Source organism: Triticum aestivum, chromosome 4A, assembly GCF_018294505.1.
Source record: "Triticum aestivum cultivar Chinese Spring chromosome 4A, IWGSC CS RefSeq v2.1, whole genome shotgun sequence".
Taxonomy (NCBI): domain Eukaryota; kingdom Viridiplantae; phylum Streptophyta; class Magnoliopsida; order Poales; family Poaceae; genus Triticum; species Triticum aestivum.
The window spans coordinates 564143962-564152358 of record NC_057803.1 but is presented as its reverse complement, the minus strand read 5'-3'; positions in this window follow the sequence as shown (position 1 = coordinate 564152358).

Here is an 8397-nt window from a genome sequence, read left to right as displayed (position 1 = left end):
ATTAAAAACCTTACCTTTTTTATGAAGGTAGGGGCTTGGAAGCATCACCGTCCACCTTTCTTTTCGAAGACCCGCCCTGTGTAGGTGTCGCCTTCTTAAGGGACGATCCTGACGCGGCGTGGTGAGACGGGCGCTGCCCCTTTGAAGCACGAGACAGTTTGGTGGGTGAGGTGCAATGGGAAAACTCTTTTGGAGGAGACTCCCCCTGGGTACTTATGTGGGAAGAAGGGAGAAGGCCGGCGTAATTGGCTACAATGGCCAATTTTGTGCCGTCGTAGCTCGCCTGATAGAAGACCCCCTCCTTGAGCTCCGCGAATATATCCGGATCTGTCGGCATTCTGGGAATGGGGGTCCCCAAACTTGCCTGCCTGTGGCCCGCGGTGTGGTTGAGCCAGTAGGTCGTACAACCCACTTCACCAACAAAGCACCCAAGACCCTCGCGAGCGGCCAAGCCCCGCGAGGCGGATGACACAAGACCTCCTCTGGAGTGGCCCAGCTAGGTAGGCTCACGAGGAGCGTAGATATCAAGGCGAGGCGAACCTCACGAGGCTCTCGTGACGTGAGCCATGACGATCGACACCAGGCGGGCGCCAACGCGCACAGCGTCCTTGTTTCCTCTTTGGTGTAAAGGGGGCAAGCGCAGCCGCAGAGTACCGAGGCCTCAGCCAAAGGTTGCCACTTCGGTGAAACAAGACCAAGACCATGGACTACAAGACGAAGGTCGCCGTGGAGCCCAAAACAACGTCGCCACCAGAACTTTGTGCAGGCGAAGACTACTTTTGTCAGGATAGCTTGTACTAGCTGTGCCCCTTCAAATTAGCCCGTCATTGTTGGCTCCCTTCCCGCTCGATGTTTGGGAAGAGGACCAGGGCCTCTATAAATAGGACTAGCCACCACAGTAGAAGGGGATCGGATCTTAGCTCGAGAGAGACCACCCTCACACACAAGCTCACCGAGCACAAGAACGCCTTAACCTCAGGAGGTTGTTCTTCCCTTGTATTGCTCATCATCAGCCCAAGAGGCAAGCCACCACCACCACACTGGAGTAGGGTATTACACCACAATGGTGGCCCGAACCAGTATAAACCCCGTGTCCTTTTGTGTTGTGAGTTCGTTGAGTTCGTCCGCAAGATCTTAGCAAGCTAGAGTGTAGATCGGTTGGAGGGAAAGACTTTGCGTGCACCCCAGTGTTCGAACCTTAAGGGTTTGCCGGAACCCCACATCCCGACAAGATCCTCTTCAAATCTGGGATCCATGTCCTGAATATGGTCCTCCGACTGTGGAGCGGGGCTATAGATCCCCGTGGCAACCTTCCTCCATTCCTGTTAAAAATGGTCGGGATAAGTTTAACTAGGCACGACTCGGGAAGAGGATTGAGTAAGGTTACGGATTGAAAGCTCACCCAGCTAGGAGGGTTGTACATGGAAAATCCCTCTCGGCACTTAAGTCAAGTGAACTCCTCCTTTTCAACTTTATAAAGATCAACCAACATGGTGGCCAAGGCGGCAAAGTTGTCCGGACCCTTGCGCCCACAGCGTGATGCGTCATCTTCCCCATTGTAGTGCCACATGGGGAGTCCTCTAGATTGGAGTGGTTGGGCGCCTCGTGCTATTGAAATCGCCATTACCTTGATTATCGATAGTCCGGACTGGGCAAGTGTCTTTATCTTGCTCATTAACTTTTTGACCTCCACATTGTCTTCCTCCTCGAGGCTCCAGGGGCGCCACCTATGGCGTTTCCTTAATGGAGCGCTGGAAAATTCAGAAAGGCCCTGTCTGATTGGATCTAGGAGAACAACATCTTTGATATAAAACCACTCCGAGGGCCACTCTTCGGATGCCTTCTTCGGAGTGCCGGATAGGTATCCTGTCCCGGCTATGCACCACACTTCGGCACTGCCCACCTCAAATACGGATCCCTTTTGGGAGCGAGGGATGAGGCAGAAACGTTTCCTCCATAACTCGAAATGGGCCTCACGGCCTAGGAATAGCTCGCAAAGAGCGACGAAGCCCGCGATGTGCAGAATGGAGCCCGGCGTGAGATTGTGCAGTTGGAGGCCATAATACTCTAGGAGACCTCGGAGGAAAGGATGGATTGCAAATCCAACGCCTATTAATAGAAAGGAAATGAAGCACACTCGTTCCCCCTCAGTAGGATTGGCGAAGTTCTTTGCCAGGGCTTCGCTGTTGATGGAGGTTAATCCCGCCCGAGCGGGGACTAGATGTGATAGCCTGGCTTAATAGGGATGATATACTACTCATATCAATAAGGAATTCCTTCTTTTCCGGAAGCCCATTCGGACAGAACTCCAAAGTTAAGCGTGCTCAGCTTGGAGTAATTTTAGGATGGGTGACTGATCGGGAAGTTGCTCCCGTGTCCGCACGAGTGAGGACAAAGTGTGCAGAAAAGACTAGTATTGATCTATGGGGCCAGTCTAGTTCTAGCTAGGAGTAACAACCACCAGCGGATGTGTCTGGGGCGTTACAAGTTGATATCAGAGCTGACCCTCGAGGTTACATGGATGTTTGTGGAAAGGTGCGCGGTCATGTTGTGCATGACGTTTGTGGCCCGTCATGGCACATGGCATGGCTCATGTGCTGGACTAGATGCACAGACGTTTGTGCCAAGAGGGAATGTTCATGTGGCCCGACGAGGACGTCGGTTCCTCTGAGTGGGGGTGTATGTGATAGCCTGGCTTAATAGGGATGATAGACTACTCATATCAATAAGGAATTCCTTCTTTTCCGGAAGCCCATTCGGATAGAACTCCAAATTTAAGTGTGCTCAGCTTGGAGTAATTTCAGGATGGGTGACCGGCCGGGAAGTTGCTCATGGGTGCGCACGAGTGAGGACAAAGTGCGCGGAAAATACTAGTATTGATCTGTGGGGCCAGTCTAGATCCCGCCAGGAGTAACGACCACCGGCGGGTGTGTCCGGGGCGTTACACTAGATCCGCAGGAGGGAGATATCCCTGCGTCTGGAGCTTGGTCATCTGGGCGTGAGATACTAAGCAGCTCTCCCAATTGCCTTTTTCAGGGCCATGGGGGCGGGAGGAAGAACTAGGAGCGCTGGCCATGTTTGCGTGGTTTCTTGTGACAAGCTCTAAGGATTTTCCGCCTGGTGTGGAATGGCATCTGAGATTCAATCTCCTTAAATAGATGCCTTCCCTACATGGCCCGGGTATTATGTGTAAAAATACTTGGACCCTTCACATTCGTCTGACACGTGGAAGCCAGGGCGACGATGGCACAGAAGCCGAAGGGTATAACATTTAATGTAAAGTCGAGCTGTTTGAAGAATTCACCTTACCAAGACCAGAGATGTAAAAGCCGAATACAGTCCTTTGGTTCAGATGCTTTGAAGTATTCGGAGAAGGAACCCGCCTTGCATTGCCGAAGACAATTTGTGTGCCGGACACGTCATCATTGAAGACTAGTTCGGGGGCTACTGAGGGAGTCCTGGATTAGGGGGTCCTCGGGCGTCCGGGCTATGTGACATGGGACAGACTCATGGGCCGTGAATATACAAGATGGAAGGCTTTCCCCCGTGTCCGGATGGGACTCTCCTTGGCGTGGAAGGCAAGCTTGGCGTTCGGATATGAAGATTCCTTTCTCTGTAAACCGGCTCTGTATAACCCTAGCCCCCTCTGGTGTCTATATAAATTGGAGGGTTTAGTCCGTAGATGCAATCATAATCATACAGGCTAGATACCTAGGGTTTAGCCATTACGATCTCGAGGTAGATCAACTCTTGTAACCCCTATACTCATCATAGTCAATCAAGCAGGAAGTAGGGTATTACCTCCATCAAGAGGGCCTGAACCTGGGTAAACATTGTGTCCCATGTCTCCTGTTACCTTCGATCCTTAGATGCATAGTTCGGGACCCCCTACCCGAGATATGCCGGTTTTGACACCGACACCCGGGTCTATTTTCCATCATATTAGTTTGCAATTTAATATTCTTGCAATATTTTATTTTTAGATCTATAAACCAAAAAACCTAAAAATATTTTATCTTTTGTTTAGTTTTATTTATCTCTATCAGATCTCACCTTTGCAAGTGACCGTGAATGGATTGACAACCCCTTTATCGCGTTGGGTGCAAGTGTTTGATTGTTTGTGCATGTGCTTCTATTGGGGACTTGCGCGTTTCTCCTACTAGAATGATACCTTGGTTCTTAACTGAGGGAAATACTTATCTCTAATGTGCTGCATCACCCTTTCCTCTTCAAGGGAAAAACCAACGCAAGCTCAAGAAGTAGCATCCTCGGGAGCGCTTTGCTTTATATAAGAGTTCGTCCAGGCTTGTCCTTTGCTACAAAAAGGATTGGGCCACCTTGCTGCACCTTAGTTACTTTTGTTACTTGCTACCCGTTATGAATTATCTTATCACACAACTATATGTTACCGATAATTTCAGTGCTTGCAGAGAATACCTTTCTTAAAACCGCTTGTCATTTCCTTCTGCTTCTCGTTGGGTTCGACACTCTTACTTATCGAAAGGACTAAGGTAGATCCCCTATACTTGTGGGTTATCAAGACTCTTTTTTGGCACCGTTGCGGGGGAGTGAAGTGCCTTTGGTGAGTGGAATTTGGTAAGGACACATTTATATAGTGTGCTGAAATTTACTGTCACTTGTTATTATGGAAAATAATCCTTTGAGGGGTTTATTTGGGGTATATTCACCCGAATGGAAGAGCAAAGAGTTGCCCCTCAACCTACTTAACCTACTGAAAATATTTATTATGAAATTCCTTCGGGTAAGATAGAGAAACTACTAGCTAATCCTTATGCAGGAGATGGAACATTACATCCTGATATGCATCTAATCTATGTGGATGAGGTTTGTGGATTATTTAAGCTTGCAGGTTTGCCCGAGGTTGAAGTCAAGAAGAAGGTCTTCCCTTTATATTTGAGGGATAAGGCATTGACATGGTATAGGCTATGCGATGATATTGGGACTTGGAACTACAACCGACTGAAATTGGAATTTCATTAGAAGTTTTATTCTATGCATCTAGTTCATCATGATCGGAATTATATTTATATTTTTTGGCCTCATGAAGGAGAAAGTATTGCTGATGCTTGGGGGAGGCTTAAGTCAATGTTATATTCATGCCCCAATCATGAGCTCTCCAGAGAAATTATTATTCAGAATTTTTATGCTCGACTTTCTCGTAATGATCAATCCATGCTCGATACTTCTTGTATTGGTTCTTTTATGAAGAAGACTATTGAATTCAAATGGAATTTATTGGAAAGAATTAAACGCAACTCTGAAGATTTGGAACTCAAGGAAGGTAAGGAGTCAGGTATAAACCTTAAGTTTGATTGTGTTAAATCTTTTATGGATACCGATGCTTTTCGTGAATTTAGCATTAAATATGGTCTTGACTCTGAGATAGTAGCTTCCTTCTGTGAATCATTTGCTACTCATGTTGATCTCCCTAAGGAGAAGTGATTTAAATATCACCCTCCCATTGAAGTGAAAGTAGTAGAACCTATTAAAGTTGAAGAAGAAACCATTACTTATAATGTCGATCCTATTGTTCCTACTGCTTATATTGAGATACCACCCTTCCCTGTTAGAATAAAGGATCATGCTAAAGCTCCAAATGTGGTTCGTAAGAGTTATACTAGAACACCTACACTGTCACATCCCTAGTTCTGGTATGACCTAGACTAGCTATTAAGTTGTGCATCATGTTTAAATTCCATTTAAATTTGAAATGGGGATTTGTGAAACCCTCAGAAATCATTTTTGGAAATGACCGAGATAAAAAGTGCTCAAAAAAGGACCAAGAAAATGTTCATGTTGCTCTCTGAAAATATTGGTCAGAGGAAAAATTCAAACCAATAATTTTAGGAGCCCATAAATATTTATTTTGGCCTTTTGGAATTAATACAATAATTATTTGCCTTGGATATATATATATATGTGATATATTTTATATATGTCCAAAAATTCTGATTTTTGCTGAGGGGCTTTGGAATAACCCTTTAGGTCCCTGCAAAAATTGTCAGAAGAAAATAAAATGATTTAATATTTTACTAAATCAGAACAAATGCCAGAAAAATAGAAAACAGAAAACAAAAAGGAGAGAGAGAAAGGAATTTACCTGGCTTACCTGGCACCCCAGCCGGCCCAGCACTGTAGTTGGCCTAGCCCAGCCGTCGCACTGTCTTCAACCTCCTGCCAGTAGGCAGGAGGGCCTATGTTTCGCGCGCACGTGCACACGCTGCGGCCACCTCCTCTCTCCTTGCCTGCCTGGACTTCCCTCGTGTCGCCACGCACCCCTGGACCTCTCTCACTCTCTCCCGCGCTCCTTCCCTCCTCTGGTTTCTCTTCCCCGCAGCGCCACCGAGCGCAGCCGACGCCACCGCTCACCGTTGCCGTGGCCACTGCCTCCCCCTCGCCCCTGGACATGCCTAGGAGCTCCACGACATCGTCTTCGCCATCTCCACCGAGCCAAGCGAGCCGGGGCGCGCCATAGCGACGTCATCACCATCGTCTTCAACCTCTCGGCCGCCGAGATCGCCGGTGCCCGTCCGTCGTCTCTGACTCGTCCCCGAGGCCGCTGACCATCCCGTCGCCAAATGGCCCCCTATGGGCAAAACCCGCAGCGCCCCGCCGCATTTGGACTCGCCGGCGGCTAAACGCCGGCGACCGTTGACCTTTGACTGGTGTGGGTTGACCCCACTGCCCAGTTTGACCTCCCCCCTCTCTCTCACTGACTTGCAGGCCCCGCCCGACTAATTACTATAGTTAGCACTAATTAACTAACTAGGTTAGCTACTACAGTCACTGACTAGTGGGCCCTGCCCAGTTAGTTAAGACTAACTAACTTAGTTAGTTGACTGGGTCACTGACCTGTGGGACCCACTGGTCAGGTTTGACCTGTTCAGCCCCGTTGACTCGCTTACGTCATGTTGACGTAGTGCTGGCGCAGTTATTCTTTTTCTGGAATTATTTTAACTTGGGAAATTCTAGAATATTGCCTAAACTTCAAAAAATCATAATAATTCAACCGTAGCTCAGAATGAAATAAATTATATATGAAAAATTATCAGAAAAATGCAAGGAATCCATTATGCCAGTTCAATGCATGAAAAACCAACTTATACATGCTGTACAAGTGAAAACATAATATGGGCATTTTAAATGCTTCATTTTGAATTGCATTTGAATCTTTGATTCAAATGGGACTCAACCAACTTGGTAGCATCTTGCATTAGCCCAAACACTAGCATTTGCACATGTCATGTTCATGCATCATTTTGTTGCATTTGTTTGTCGTTGATCGCCGGCACCATTTCTTCTCGATAGGTTCCATTCCAGAAGGTGTTCCCGAGTACCTGTCAGAGGAGCAGTGCCCCCTTCGTCGTCTATCAGGCAAGCAAACCCCCTTGAGCATTTCGATAAATCTCACTCTCTCGCTCATGCTCCTTATACTACATTAGGAAAACAACGATTCAAACTGCTACTTTCTGCTGCGGTAGTTGAACCCATTCCTCTGGATGACCTGTCATTGCCACAGTAAATAGTTGAAACCCACTAGCATGAGTAGGAGTTAATTGAGCCTTGATGTGCCTACTCATCCATACTTGTTTTCTTTATGCCAGCTATGCTTAGAATTGTGTCAGGTCTGATTCATCTGGAATGAATCGGAGTGGTGAACATGTCGTACCGATAAAGGCTAAGTGTGTGAACACGTTTTGGTAAAGGTAGCGATGAGAGCCCATATAGGAGTACATGGTGGGTTGTCTCATTGGAACCGTCCCTAAGCACTGAGTTCTATGTATGTTATCCAAGTCCAGTTACTACCACACATTGGGTTCCGGTTATCCGGCCCCTCTCGGCTTATTAATCCACTTGATCTCTGTCCAGGAGTTGCAACTTGTTTCTGGCGTTTGTAGGTAGTGCTACTTGTCTACCAAGTGGTGTCCGACGGGACGGGCTTGGGACAGACTAGGCACCGTGGCACGGTGTACCAAGTGGCACCCGGATGGTGGGCTTGGGAACCCTGCACACATCATTTGGGGCTATACTAGAGACTTCAGCCGGAACTCCTTGCGGATGGAACTCGAATAGGCGATAAACCTCGACGAGAGACTTGTGTGGTTAGTCAGGTCGTGGCCGACACCCTCGCCCAACTTCTGCTTGAAGGTTGCCGAGGTACACGTGTACAGGGCGATAAGTTGCGAGAGCGTGTGTGAAGAAGTACACCCCTACAGGGTCAGCATTATCTATTCGAATAGCCATTTTCCTTGGATATGGAAACTTGGAGGACTTATGTAGTACATAGACAACTTGAAGTGGATACCCTAAAATCCGCAAGATAAGCGTGAATGCTATGGATGGCCTTCTCGTAGGGAGACGTGAACGGATCCATAG